This window comes from Rhineura floridana, chromosome 6 (genome assembly GCF_030035675.1).
Source record: "Rhineura floridana isolate rRhiFlo1 chromosome 6, rRhiFlo1.hap2, whole genome shotgun sequence".
Classification (NCBI taxonomy): domain Eukaryota; kingdom Metazoa; phylum Chordata; class Lepidosauria; order Squamata; family Rhineuridae; genus Rhineura; species Rhineura floridana.
In genome coordinates, this window is record NC_084485.1 from 89,897,790 (window position 1) to 89,912,702 (window position 14,913).

The 14,913-nt window shown below is 40.1% G+C and overlaps 1 protein-coding gene and 1 pseudogene across 2 annotated transcripts in view; one reads left to right on the top strand and one right to left on the bottom strand.

The window, feature by feature from the left end:
* BEND5 (BEN domain containing 5) overlaps positions 1-14,913 on the bottom strand; it is a 1,596,389-nt gene that overhangs the window by 1,525,315 nt on the left and 56,161 nt on the right. The window lies entirely within an intron of this gene.
* On the top strand, positions 5,130-5,238 carry LOC133388140 (5S ribosomal RNA; annotated as a pseudogene).

Sequence of the window (14,913 nt, forward strand, 5' to 3'; positions counted from 1 at the left end):
TATAAGAAGATGAGAAACTGCCCCCTTCACCCTTCATAACAGGCACTTCAGGCATTTCTAAAGCAATCTTAAAATCTATCTCATTTGCATAATCAAAATTTCACTATCTGAAAGTAAATATTTATATTTTAAATGCTATTTGTTAGAAAAAAACTAGAAATATTACGATGTAATATACTATGTTAATAGTGAACCTAGTCTAATGTCACATTAACAACAAAAACTTTAAAATCTAAACTGCTTCAAGGAAAGCTGGTTAGAAAATCTTCCACACGTAGGTAACTCAATAAATTTGGCTTACCTCATAGGACAGTTAGGAGTCTGGGCTTGATCAAATAAATGTTGCTTAGCAATCAGGGTCAAAAGGTGGAATGTACGAGATGCAATTTCTATAATAAATGCTGACTTTCAATGTTCCTTGCACAAACTTAAATTCTTCTGCAATTTGCTTTCCAAAGATCAACTTGATAACTTATTTAATTTAATCCTCTATGATGTACACATGGTAATTCAGAATGTACTCCTTTTAACGACCCAGAACAATTTGGCCAAACAATAATTAAAGACAGGTTCCTCACCCTCCAATTTGTAATTTATGTAGATTTCAACTTTATAACTATGGGAATATCTATAAAAAATACTGATACAACAAAACCTCCTCTTATTTACAAAAACTAAAATGTAAAGAAAAGGATATCAGTTCTAAAGGAAGGGAAGTAACAAGAAATGCTGAGGTGGAACTGGAAATGCACAAGTGGGAACTGCAACAAAATGGCATAGCGTGGAGTGTCTCAGTTCAGGGTTCCAACCAACTATGACCTAATCAAGCTGTTTGAGGGGTATTTCCCTCAGGTTTTTTTCTCTAATTTTTTTTTTAATATACTTCTGCGCACCTTGGGGTTTCCCTGAAGCCTGCTGATACCTCCCCTCTTGTGTGTGTATGGTGATATGTTGGCTATACTCAGAAAACGAGTTTGCTATTAGTATACAGAATGATTACCTGCCACTCACAGGTCTGTTTCCAATCTAGCAAAAAAGCATTGCATAAAAAAGTGAGCACAGACCCAGGGGAGTTGTTTGTGCAAACACTTTGCACAAACTCTTTATATGGCCCTTAAGAATTTACATGTTACAACCTCTCTCTTCATTGTTCGTAATGTCTCTCATACTATAGTAATGCAATCCCCAATACGTTGTGTTGTTGCATGGTGAGAAATCTTCTAATAGCACCTGCAGAAGAATTCATGGAACAACACTAATAAAAAATTTCCCCGCTCATGATTGTTTGGATTGAAGCCACTGCATAGCAACAACTGTGTACAGGCAGAAAGCTTGGATAGAAAAAAAGAGCAGGAAAGAATCAATACACACTACAGTGAATACTAGAAAGAAGAAAAGGGGAGAAGGAGAGAATTATGAATTAAAATAATACAAGTATACAGATGAGCAAACTTTAAATTTTCCCAGCAAAATACAGGAAGGCACTAAAGCACCCTTTCCCAACCAGTGTGCCTCCAGATGTTGCTGAACCACAATTCCCATCAGCCTCAGCTAGCATTGCCAATGGTCAGGAAGATGGGAGTTGTGGTCCAACAACATCTGCAGGCACACTGGTTGGGAAACACTGCACTAAAGTGATTCTAGGAATATAATCACTAGAGTCAAACTATGGAGGAAGCCCTGAATCCCAAAATGGTTTCCGCCCTTCCAGGGGGATAGTGGACATGATCTTCACTGCACGACAGCTTCAAGAAAAATGCAGGGAGCAAAATTGACCTCTGTATATGACGTTTATTGATCTGACTAAGTCCTTTGGTACTGTAAATCGAACTGCTCTCTGGACCATCCTTCTGAAAATTGGATGCCCTGATAAATTTGTGAATATTTTGCGACTCCTCCATAACAACATGACGGCAACAATTTTGGATAACAATGGCTCTCAAAGTGATCCATTCAAAGTGGGATCAGGCATCAAACAGGGATGCGTCATTGCTCCGACCTTATTTGCTACTTTCATCGCCATGATTCTACACCTTGTTGAGGGGAAACTTCCCACTAGGGTGGAAATCACATATCGAACAGATGGAAAGCTTTTTAATCTCAGTAGGCTGACAGTAAAAAGTAAGGTAATGTCAACCTCTGTCATAGAACTTCAGTATGACGATGATAATGTAGTCTCCGTACATTCAAAGGAAGATCTTCAAACTATCCTAAATGTCTTGGCAGAAGCATATGAAAAACTTGGCCTCTCGCTTAACATCAAAAAAACCAGAGTGCTTCATCAGCAAATGTGAACCAATCCCTCTGTAGCACCATCACTCCAACTTAATGGTGCAACGTTGGAGAATGTCGATCACTTTTCTTATCTTGGCAGCCATCTTTCTGTAAAAGCTGACATTGACGCTGAAATTCAGCATCGTCTGAGCTCTGCGAGTGCCACATTCTCCCGAATGAAGCGTAGAGTGTTCAAGGATCAGGATATCCGCAGGGAGACCAAAATGCTTATTTACAAAGCCATTGTACTACCCACCTTACTGTATGCCTGTGAAACATGGACCATTTATAAACGCCACTCCAACCTTCTTGAAAGATTCCACCAACGCTGCCTCTGGAAAATTCTGCAAATTACTTGGGAAGATAGGCGGACTAATGTTAGTGTATTGGAAGAAGCAAAGGCCAGCAGTGTTGAAACAATGATCCTCCAACATCAACTTCGCTGGACCGGCCATGCTGTTCGAATGCCTGATCACAGTCTCCCAAAGCAGCTATTTACTTCCTACTTAAGGATGGAAAACGGAGTATCAGTGGACAGCAAAAGAGGTTTAAAGATGTTCTCAAAGCTAATCTAAAAAAATGTAACATGAGCATTGAGAACTGGGAAGCCTTGGCCCATGAGCATCCCAATTGGAGGTGGGCCATTATCAAAGGTTCTATGGACTTTGAAGAAGCACGAGTACAGGGCGAAATGGACAAACAAGCTAAGCGGAAGGCACATCAAGCAAATCCTCATCGTGACCATCTTCCATCTGGAAACCTATGTCCTCACTGTGGGAGGCTGTGTGGATCCAGAACTGGCCTCCACAATCACCTACGGACCACTGTTAAAGAACTTACCCTGGAAGACAATCTTACTCGGCCACGAGTGATCGCCAATGAATAAATGAATGACCAAGGTGAAATAACTAGAACATAATGAAGAGTTAGACAAGGGTATAGTGAAGAATGAGTGACACTTAACAGTTATTTAAGATGAAATATTAAATTGGTTTATTATACTGGTTTATGTATAATAGGAATAATCACAGATGTTTTAAGAACAAATGCCTAGATATCCATCACACAGTTCCTATAAAGCAGTAGTGGGGAACTACCAGTCTTGGGCCAGCTCTGTCCTCTGGAGTTTCTCCATCTGGCTTATCAAGGCCCCACCACTTCCCTGAAGTCCATACCACCAAGATGAAAAAAGCCAAGGTAACTCTGTTCCATCAGCCATCATTAGATACACAGCATTTCACTGCAAGGAATTTTCAGAGCTTCTTGTTGAACCTTCACAGCTAGCAGGCTGCTCAGAGCCTTCTTCCACCATACCAGCTGAGCAGCAGGAGGGGGTGATTACAGCCACAGGAGGTTATGTGTGTGTGTGTGTGTGTGTGTGTGTGTGTGTGTGTGTGTGTGTGGCATCTTGATTGTGTATACTTCTGTGTGTACATGTGCATGTGTGAGATACAGTATCAGCTCTTTCAGTGGTTCACACTACTAACATGCAGCCCCTGTAAGGTGAGATACGGAGGCTGAGAAAGGTTCCCCATCTCTGCAGTAAAGACAGTTTCATAACATTGTTCAACATCAATATCAAATCAGCGTATGTCAATACAAATATTAATGCTGTCATAAAATTATGACTAATTTTAAAAACTCAAAACCCTGCCCCACCCCCAATTCCTGCACTTTTTGTAATGTGCTGCCAATGTGAGCACTCCCCGCCCCAGACTTTAGAAACATATCTATAATACTCTCATATTGAAACAGATCAAACACATCCTCAGATCCTCCACTGAAATAAGTGGGTATCAAAAGTGCGTAACATTGCTTGAATCATGTCCCATGCTTTTATGACAGTAGACCATACATGTAAAATACAATAAAATTTGCAGTGCTACCAAAATAAGATTAAGAATGGCATGAGTGATTTTAACATCAGTCAATCATCAAACATTTTGACAACAAAATTCCTAAATAGCCAATACAGTGCTGAAAAGAAGAAAATATTCTGCAATAACACATGTAGGGAGAGTGCACTTTTTTACACATCACCAGAAAATAAAATCTGAAATGCCAATCTAGTAAACATCTACTATTAACCATTGCATTATTTCCACCACAAAACATCTACCAAGTAAATACATTCAAATTACAACCAATTCTTTAAAATGCACAGTGCTTGTGATACCAGAAGCCAGTTTACACCAGACACCACAGAAAAGAAATAATTCCACCCAGGCGCAATTCAGACTATTAATCTATTGCAAAAAGCTACCATATAAAAATAACCCTTTAAATATTGTAGTAATTTACCTCTACTTTGTATCATTATAGTAGATCCCAAAGTTCCCCCACTAGCTTTAGCAAGACCATGCAGCTATAATATATGGTGTGCACCCGGTTTGTTTTTAAGAAATACAAACCCTAAATCAAAATTAGCATGGTAAAGGCTAAACCTAGAATGCAATTAGACCACTGAACAAAATCAATAAAGGCAAACATGAAGAGTTATGTGCCTAATCAGAAGAATTTTATGTGCTTATCCAGTGGAATATTATGCTTCAAAGGTAACATTTTGTATTCAAATGAATTTTGAGCTTATCAGGAAGATGTTAATAAATTATTTCCCTCCAAGTCTCATTATAGAACAAGTTCATCTTGAAATAGAGGGAAATTGCTGGTTTTGCAGCAACAAATCTTCTTAAATAGGTTCTCCAACAAATACAAATTAAAAAAATTGAAAATATGGACCATTGTTTATTTCATGGAACCTGCCCAAAATGTACCTGCAGAATGTAGGCAGCTGAATCATACAATGGGCCCCAATTCAGATCTCCTATGATTACAGCAACAGTAGTAACGTTTAAGTCTATGGCCATACTACCCTGAACACGCCCGATCTTGGACACTAAGCAGGGTCAGGCCTGGTTAGTACTTGGATGGGAGACCGTCTGGGAATATCGGGTGCCATAGGCTTAGAGGAAAGCACTGCTAAACCACCTCTGAATACCTCTTACCATGAAAACTCTATGACTACATCCGAAAGTTTCATAGGGTAGCCATAAGTCGTAATCGACTTGAAGGCATACAACCATAACAAAGTAAAGTTTAAAAAACAATTTCAAGAGAACAACAATTGCTTTAATTAATCTATCAAAAACACTATACTGGAATGTTTCATAAAGTATTTCCTGAAGGAATGTTTTCATTATCCAGGATTTTTAAAAATAAAAGCATCATCCCCCACCTTTTTTATTACAAGTGTTGGCAGAATATGTATCATAGAATTCTTCCAAGTAATGATTAATAATATCGTATTATCAAATTCCAAGTAGTTACTGAAATTAAATGAAGACTAAGACTACAATCCAATATACATTGAACCCAATGGTGCTTACTTTTGAGTAGACATGTATTGGATTGCAGTTTAAGTCAAGACAGATCTTTCAGTTTCTCTGTCCATGTTTGATGTATCTATTATGCTACACATGTAAGCACATATATTACACAATCCAAGTGAACATGAAAAGCTCTAAATAACCTTTGCTGTATTTATTTGAATATTCAGCATAAACAAAACTGTACATTTATTTCTGTGACTGTATGTATATTTAAGTGAAGCGTGTTATGGATCTCTTGGTGCAACATATATGTGTGTTTCTACATATTATTTTATTGATTTATTTATTGAATTTATATCCCGCTCTTCCTCCCAAAGCAGCCCAGGATGGCAAACACATCAGCAAAACAATAAAACAAAAAGCATTCTAAAAACGGTTACAGCATTCTTTACCTACCTTTACAACACTTTTTTGCAAATGAAAACTTATCACAAAACCTAGAGGATAAAGAACAGCAAATAAGTGTTTCAAATGAATTCATGGAGGATAGATCTATAAATGGCAATTTATCATGATGGTGCAGTTTCAGACATAGTATGACAATTAAACAGGATGAGTGTGTCATTGCCCTCATTGCCCAATTATAGGCTTCCCAGAGATGTCAGGTTGGCCTCTGTGGAAAAGAGAATGCTGGGCTAAATCTTTGGTCTGATCCAACACAGTTCTGATGTTCTTCGTTCACATTTAACCCAAAGGTAAGCAGAGAATATCTGGGCTAGATAGACCAATAGTCTGACTCAGTATAAGGCAGCTTCCTGACTATGTAGTGCTACATTTGAAAATAGTTTGGAAAATACTGCAGCTATGATGCTACTTTGTTCTAATAATTGTTAATCCCATTACTACCTCTTAAAGAACTATACTATAGGACCAAAATACTTGAAGGACCACCTGCCACCATTAAAACATACCTGAATGCTGATGTTTTCCTTAGAGACACTCCTCAGTGTTCTGACCTTTTGAGAGGGGAAGGTGGAAAAAAATGCCAGCGCCCTTTCAGTATGGCCTCTCACCCATGACCTTTCCACATGCATCAGACTCTGCCTCTGATGATTTTCAGAAGACAATAAAAATTGTAGGCCCTTCCCCCTTGGCTCTTATTGGGGTCTGATACTTTCTGCTAAACTGGATCTGTTGATTATTTTATCTGTTTTATTTCACAATGATTTTATTTTGATGGTGTTATTTGATTGTTAGCCACCTCAGGTTTCCTAGTGGATGAGGCACAGGATAAATATTTTACATAAATTAGTATCTGGCACAAGCCTTTCCATCCAACTCATCGAATCCTACCCCTCCTGCAGGCTAGATTGGAAGAGGAGAGGGACTGGGAATTTGGAGAGATGTTCAAATACATGTAATATTTACTTCTTCATGAAATATTCATGTACTTCACTACTTGAAGAGCATTAAATATATCAAGACGGATCCACAGATTTTTCATATTTTTAATATCTACACACCACAATTCTTGTCAAAATAATCCACAGCTAACAATCAGAGCAATAAAGCCAAGGCCATGAAATACAAGAAGCAAAATGAAATTTTCTCTTCCCTTTCCTTTCTACAGCATCCAAAGCACCTCCCAGCAAGTCTCTCCTGAGGGTTGGGGACCTTTAGAAAAGTCCTGTTGCAGAGGACTGCAGTAGGAGGAAATTTATGAAATTTGAGGCACCTTGCATGAGTGGGCCAGATTTTTGCTTTTGATTTTTTAGGGGTAGTAAAGACTTGATGCTTTTTATCTGCTTTGTTCACTATGTTTTTATGTAACATTCTTTATGTAACATTCTTTAAGTATTTCTATTATTTTGTAAACTGCACTGAGTGTACATGGAACAGAAACCATAGGAAATAATTTTTTAAAAATTAAGTAAATAAAATGGAAGGTGAAATAATTGTGTTGCACCATATAAAGCCAAAACAGCCTCACCATCCAATACATCTAGGCATTAAAAGAACTCAATGACGGTTAAAGGCACTGAGACAACAATGAAAATGGCAGAGCTTGGAAAAGTTATTTTTTTGAACTACAACTCCCATCAGCCCAATCCATTGGCCATGCTGGCTGGGGCTGATGGGAGTTGTAGTTTTAAAAAAAGTAACTTTTCCAAGCTCTGGAAAATGGAGATATATAATCTAACAACTATACTAAGTCAGAAATAGAAAAGACCTCCCCAAAAGCTCAGACAGAAGAGAATTTTCTTTGTGGTACTCAGGCTCTAGTTGGAAGAGAACTGGGCAAGAAGGCAGTCTGGCAGTCTGACATACTTACAGAAGAAAGCACACCCCAGAGGAATGCACATATAGTTGGGGAATAGCTGCGGCGCTAGGGGACTGAAGAAGACCTGTCCTGGGAGTGAGTATCTGAGCATCTGGGTGCTTGCTGCTCGCTCCTTTGGGTTGCTGTCCTTTGAGACAGCTGAGGTCCCTGGTAAGTGCTGCAAGGACTGGGACCCCCTGCCTGACCCTTGCTCCAGAGAGAGGCTGCAGTTCATCTTGCAGCCTCTTGCATCAGCTGCTGGCTGGATCAGGAGGCATAAAAGCCCAGCTGCCCTTGGACGGCAGGTCTGCTGATGGTGGGGTTGCCACCAAAAGGGCAACGCCAAAGGGAGTTACCACTTGGGGAGTTCCTTAGGGAGTCTTGAGGGCGAGGAAGGTACCCCCCTTCTATTACCGTTTTTTTAAAAAATGTTTTATTATTTTTCTGTTAAACCAATCTAGAGGAGACTGGTGGTGGGGAGGGCGGGTGGTGCATGTGTAGTTCCTGCACAGGGTGAGAGCCTGTGCAGTGAACTGAATGATAGGAGAAAGTTGCCAGATGCCTTCAGAGTGAGAGTCTGCAACTGGCAGAAAGCTGGCCCTCCCTGGGTGCAAGACAAATAAAAAATTATTGCACTTTGGTGTCCAAACTCAAGAGTTCATTCATTGTAATGAACCTACCCCACCTCAATAAAGATAATGTTCTTTCTCTTGTACCAATATGCTAAAATTAGGGTAAAACTGACTCTGCTAGCGAAATGCTAAAATTTCATTGTTCCTATTAGGTTACACTCAGCCAGCAGAGGCAGCTCAATAAAAAGCTTTAAAAATGTTAATTCAAGGGCAATATAAGAATGTGTTAAACAAATGAATAAATAGGCAATCATGCAGAGACTTTGGCAAGTTTTGTAAAGTTTCTGTTTTGATCCAGAATTATTGGAAGTGCTAAAACCATGATCTGAATGTTGTCTTTTTAATGGGGCAGAGTTTCGGCCAAAGTACAACAGAATATTTTTTTTGTTATCTTATTAAAGTTACTCCATTTTGTGTTTAAAAATGTATGATGTTGACATTATAGTACAAATGGCATTAAACAGTTGAACAAGTTATGATCTCACATGGAGTTATCTCCTGTAACCTTTTGTGAAAGCACTATATATTTTGAACAGTTATTAAAAAAAAAACTTAAAATACCACTTGAATTGCATTTAGAATTATAAATGGCTATTCATTAATTGGTCTCAGTGAAGCTGCCATCTATTCTAGTAGTTTTTCAAAATATAACGTAATAACTAATAGCACTCAACTGAAATTAAAGTACAAGATGCATGAATGTTTCACTTTAGGAAGGTGACAAAATAGGATTTGTAGAATTAAAAGGATTGAAGCAGACTTTCAAGTCATACAATAGCCCAGAAAAAAAACTCCTTGGAGGTAATTTGAATACAGGCTTAACTTGCACAACAAGAACAAAAGTTTAATCAAGTGTAAGAAACAAATTGACATCTGCAAAAAGTTTTTATTCAACTAGTTAGCTGTAAATGGACAGCGTGTTTAAATTTTATAATGCAAATACTTCAAAAAGGCACCCCTCCACTTCTTTTAGGATAGGCTGGAGGTTTCAGTTTGTTTGTTGTTCATTAGGGATTTCAGCAGGCCATATATTTAAGGACAAAAACTGAAATCACTCAAAAATGTCTAATGAAAATATTGTTCTGAAGGTAATATTCCACTAATTTACTTTAATTTCTAAAACTCTGTTTCACTATGGTACAACATATAAAACATAAGGGAACTCTGCATCTCTTTCCAGCTATTGACAACATTATCAAACCTATCAATTTATTTTATTTATTACTTTATTTCAATAATTTATATTCTGCTTAATTACATTAATCTATAAATAGTGTACAAGTGACTCAATACAATAAAATAAAAATAAGGTAAAACTTTAGAATCAAACTTCAGTCAAAATATCTGCTGAAATACTAAATACTGGAATATGGTACTGGTATCAAGTTCAAGAATAAATTCCAGACAAAAGTAATGCCAAATAATTGCGCATATCATAACAGGGGGAAAACACCTAGTAAAATTTATGTCCATAAACTGCAATGACTGAGTTGCACTTTTATACTAAAATGCCACTATTAGTCTAGGTAGTTCTATGTGTATTCTTCAAAGCAATAAAAGTAGTTTACCTGCATGATACGAGAAAGTACAGTCAGGAACAATTGTATCAACCACTCAGGCCATTTCCCCATTCTAGATCAACTAGAGATCAGATAGGGTGTCGACAGCAAGCAAGCCAAAAATTGTGGTGAATTAGGTCTATCACTATGTGGCCTAGCAGGTGCCTTAGACCACCCAAGCCTGCAGAAAAAGGTGGGAGGAGTTTGCTGGTTTGGCTTTTCTGCAGCCAAGGCGTTCCTGACACCTTGGCAGCAACTGTTACACAATTAAAGACTTGTCAGTTTTGTTACACTGGGAGGATTGGTTTCCTTTAGCTTATTTAGTCCCCTTTAGGATGCACACCTTAACGTGGTGAGGGGGTTTGAGAGTGTTGAAGAAGCTGAGAGCAATGCCATCAGGAGGCTAGACCAAGAGGCTAGACTCCTAGCAGAGGCACCCAAGGCGGAATGGTCAAAACTGAGACACCAGACTAAGATGCATCCAAACTCAGAGGAAGGCAATGGTAAACCACCTCTGAATATCTCTTACCACGAAAACCCTATGATCAGAGTATCCAAAATGCAACACGAGATAGTGCTGGAAGATGAGACTCCCAGGTCAGAAGGCACTCACCGAGCTACTGGGGAAGAACAAAGGACAAGTACGAGTAGTGCTGTGACTAATGACGCAGCTGGGTCAAAGCCAAAAGGAAGCAAAGAGGCTGATGTGCACAGATGCAAAAGGAGAGTCCGGAGTTGTACGATGCACACAATGGGAACATGGAATGTGAGAAGCATGAACCAGGGAAAGTTAGAAATTGTCAAGCAAGAAATGGAACGTATCAACATTACAAATTGGTGTGAGTGAATTAAAATGCACGGGAATGGGGCATTTTCAATCAGGCAACTACAAAATATTTTACGCAGGAAATGAGAAATTAAGAAGAAACAGGGTTGCTTTAATAGTGAGAAGTGATGTATCAAAAGCAATTAGGAGCTACAAAGCAAGGTCTGAGCGAGCGATATCAATAAGATTAAATGGAAAACCTATCAACATAACCATCATCCAAGTCTACGCTCCAACAGCAACCACAGAAGAACAATCTGAGAGAATTTAAGTACAGGAGGAAATTGATTACACACCAAAACAAGATATGATGATAATCATGGGGGACTGGAATGCAAAAGTAGGGAACAGAGAAGAACTAGGAATTGTGGGGAAATGGGGCTTAGGAGATAGAAATGAAGCAGGAGAAAGACTCATTGAACTCTGAAGCCAATAATTTGTTTCTTGCGAACAGGGCAGGTGCTGGCGTGTTCGGTGCCCCCCTGCAAATTATAAATCGGCGCCCTTACCTTTTATAAAAAAAAATTGTTCATTTTTCAATTCAAATGTTATAAAAAAATGTAACAAGGCAAATAAGGACAAATAAGAAAATCATTATGAAGTAGGAAAATATTTTGTGTGAATAGTAAAATAAATAAAGTAAAAAGAAAACTACCTTTTTGTATTGCCTTTATTTAGCAAAAAGATACACAGTTACACGAATTTAGCCTTACACGCTTTCATGTTTGCGAACTTATGAATTAGTTCACTAATGTTTAATTGGGAACACACATCATTTTCAATTGCGATCATAGCTAGGTTTACAAGTCTATCTTGTGAAATACTTGACTGTAAATAATTTTTATTTTTAATCTAGAAAAACATCTCTCGCCACTTGCCACACTCACTGGAAGTGTCAGTAAAATTCTTAGTGCAATACTCATATTTGGGAATGACAGACGATTGGTCTGAATGAATTTTAGAGTTTTGTAAGGATTACAGAATTGATACAATGGCTTCGTTTTTTGTTGTCATCCTTTTTCTGTTTTGCAAGCCAGAGAGCTTTTTTTAATTCCATTGTAGAAGAGTATTTACCAAAAGATTTTAAAAAAAAACTTGATGTCTGAATTCGTATATGATGCAAATAACTTAAAAATTCAATAGTCAAAAGACACAACCACACATTGTTGAAAGTCGGCCCTTTTGCTCTCTCATTGTCGCAGATGTCGCACCATAGTCATTCACAGTTACAAAAAACACTCGATTGTCACCTATTGAAATGAATGTGAAGCTTCAGTGGTTTCTGAGCAACCAAATTAGTTTAACTGACCAATTAAGTAGATCCAGACTGGGTTAGTAATAAGGCCAAAAATCTGCTAAATTTTAAAGTACTTTAATTAACTGAGCAAATGGAAGAGAAGCAACATCCACACCTAGACCCTCAAACAACCCAGTCCTATGTAGGAGTACTCAGAAGTAAATCCCACTGTGTTCAATGGAGCTTACTCCTAGGAAAGTGATTTCTCAATAAGCATGCATAGGATTGTGTAGTTGCAGCGCAATCTAAAGCAAGTCCCACCGTGCTCAAAGAGGCATACTCTCAAGTAAGTGTGTATAGGATTGCAATGGGGCTTACCTTTGAGTAGTCCTATATAGCAGCCACCCCTCCTTTTCCCTTTTGTTTCCATGAACAGCGAGCAGGCTTTAGAAAGTACATTCCATTAAATCTGAGAGATTTGGACTGTAGTTAGTCTGATTAGGATCTGGATCTGGAATTCCCTCTGTACTCAATGAAAGGGCAGATCAAAATTAGGCTCTGGAAGGGATTGCACTTTCCCTAAAGCAGGGGTCTCCAACCTTGGGGACCAGGGACACATTTAACATTACAAGAAATTGTCATGGGCATCACAAAATACCCATTTCACAGAAGAAAAACTAGTGATATGCCCCCTCCCCTCCCCAAATAGGCAAAATACAAGCCCCAAGTTGTGGACTCCAAGCCTTAAAGCAGAGGTAGGACCCTCTGGCCCCCAGGCCTAATTAGGCTGTCCAGTGAGGCTGTTTTGGCCGTCCATGCCTGCTGCCCTGCACCAGCCACATCATATATGATGCATTGTCAGATGTGTGGCAGGTAAAAGACGTTCGGCCCAAAGGGGGTTTGCAGGCAATGCCAGTCTGCTGGCCTGCAAAGTGCTGCGCCTTTGCATGAGCCAGCCACCAGCTGACTGCAGTAAGGAGCCCTTTCCAAAGAGCTATCTTGCACAGTGCTTGGAAGGGGCTCAGCAGGACCTGCCCATTGGCTGATTGTTGGGTCTTCAGGAGCCCCTTTCAAAGTGCTATCTCAGTGACAAGGGCTTAAAGGATAAGGCGGCCAGCCTGAGAATACTCCTTACCTCTTGAGGCTCAGGCAGCCTTGGTGGCACAAAGGGTCTCCTATCAGTCAAGGCCAGCGCACAAATTGCAACCCCTCCTGGACAGAGATAGCCTAGCCAGAGCTATCCCTACCCTGGTAACTTTGTGGCTTGGTTACTGCAATGCGTTTAAGGTTTATTTATTTTATTTCTTACCTGTATGTCCCACCTTCCCTCCAAAGGGCTCAAGGTGTACGTTTCTCCCCTTCCCATGCTATCCTCACAACAACCCTGTGAGGTAGGTTAGACTGAGAGGCAGTGACTGGCCAAGTTCACCCAATGAGCTTCATGGCTGAGTGGGGATTCAGACCCGGGTCTCCCAGGTCCTAGTCCAACCACTGTAATCATTGCACCACACTGGCTTTACATGGCGCTGCTGCTGTTGAAAACAGTTGTGGCTGTTTGGGTTGCTTTATTTTTATAGTATTTTAAATTTTACTTTTTGTTTCTTACTCATCTGTGAATGCTCTGAGAATGCTGCAGGACATAAATTGTGCAAATAACTAAGCATACATTTGCAATCTCTCTCTCTTTATCTGGCCTGCCAGCTTTGCAAGGGAGGAGTTTGGCCACCCAGCAACCACTCGGCTGGTTGATGTCCCCTGATCTTGGCACGCAACAGCCCTGGCAAAAAAATCCCTCAGGTCCACCCCACTTTCCCTTAATTAGAACACTGGGTTCTGGGTACATTTTCTGCCACAAATAACTGCATGGGATGAGCCAGTGTGGTGTAAACAATGTCAGACTGGGACCTGGGACACCAGGGTTCAAATCTCTGCTTGGCCATGAAGCTCACTGGGTGACCTTGAGCCAGTCATTGCCTCTCAGCCTAATCTACCTCACAGGGTTTTTGTGAGGACAAAATGGGGAGGGGAAGAACCATGTTTGTGCACCACTTTGAGCTCCATGGAAGAAAAGTGGGATATAAATGTGATAATAAATGCATCCATCCATGACCTGGCATTTCTCTCTGGCCTGGGTCCTGCATCTCTGTAGGACCAACTTTGATCACTCACAGAAGGTGCTTCATGAGGGCCCCAAGCATCCAGCACCCTTGGTTGCCAAGAGGAGAGTGGCTCTCTCTGGCTGCCACCTCTATACGTGCCACCTGGGCATGAATTAATTGATCCCATTCATTTCAAACTAGAGAACTCCTGAAGGTTAAAGGGGGGCATGAGAAGTGCAATTGACCTCCCCCTCCCCCCACTCTTACCCAAGGAGTATCTATCCTCCCCTTCGATTCTAGGGAAGCCAGAACACCCAAAGGCCATCCAGGGGCTGATGGAGGGGGGAGACATGGCAGCTGTCTGAGTAATGCGAGAAGGGACCTGAGAGGTTCCAGCCAGCCTCGGAGGGCTGATGAGTGCGACCCTGGTTGGGGCTTTGGTCAGACCCAGGAGGGACCTGCCAGCGACTGCAGACTCTCCAAGACCAACCAGGTTATTCTGTCACAGGGGGGTGGAACCCCTCCCACTCCCCGGCAGTAAAACATACACAAATAATGTAAGGAACTATCAAATCGCTGCCTTGTCATCATGGAGCACCAAAGCAGCCACCTAGGCCAGCCCTGCTCAACGGGCTTT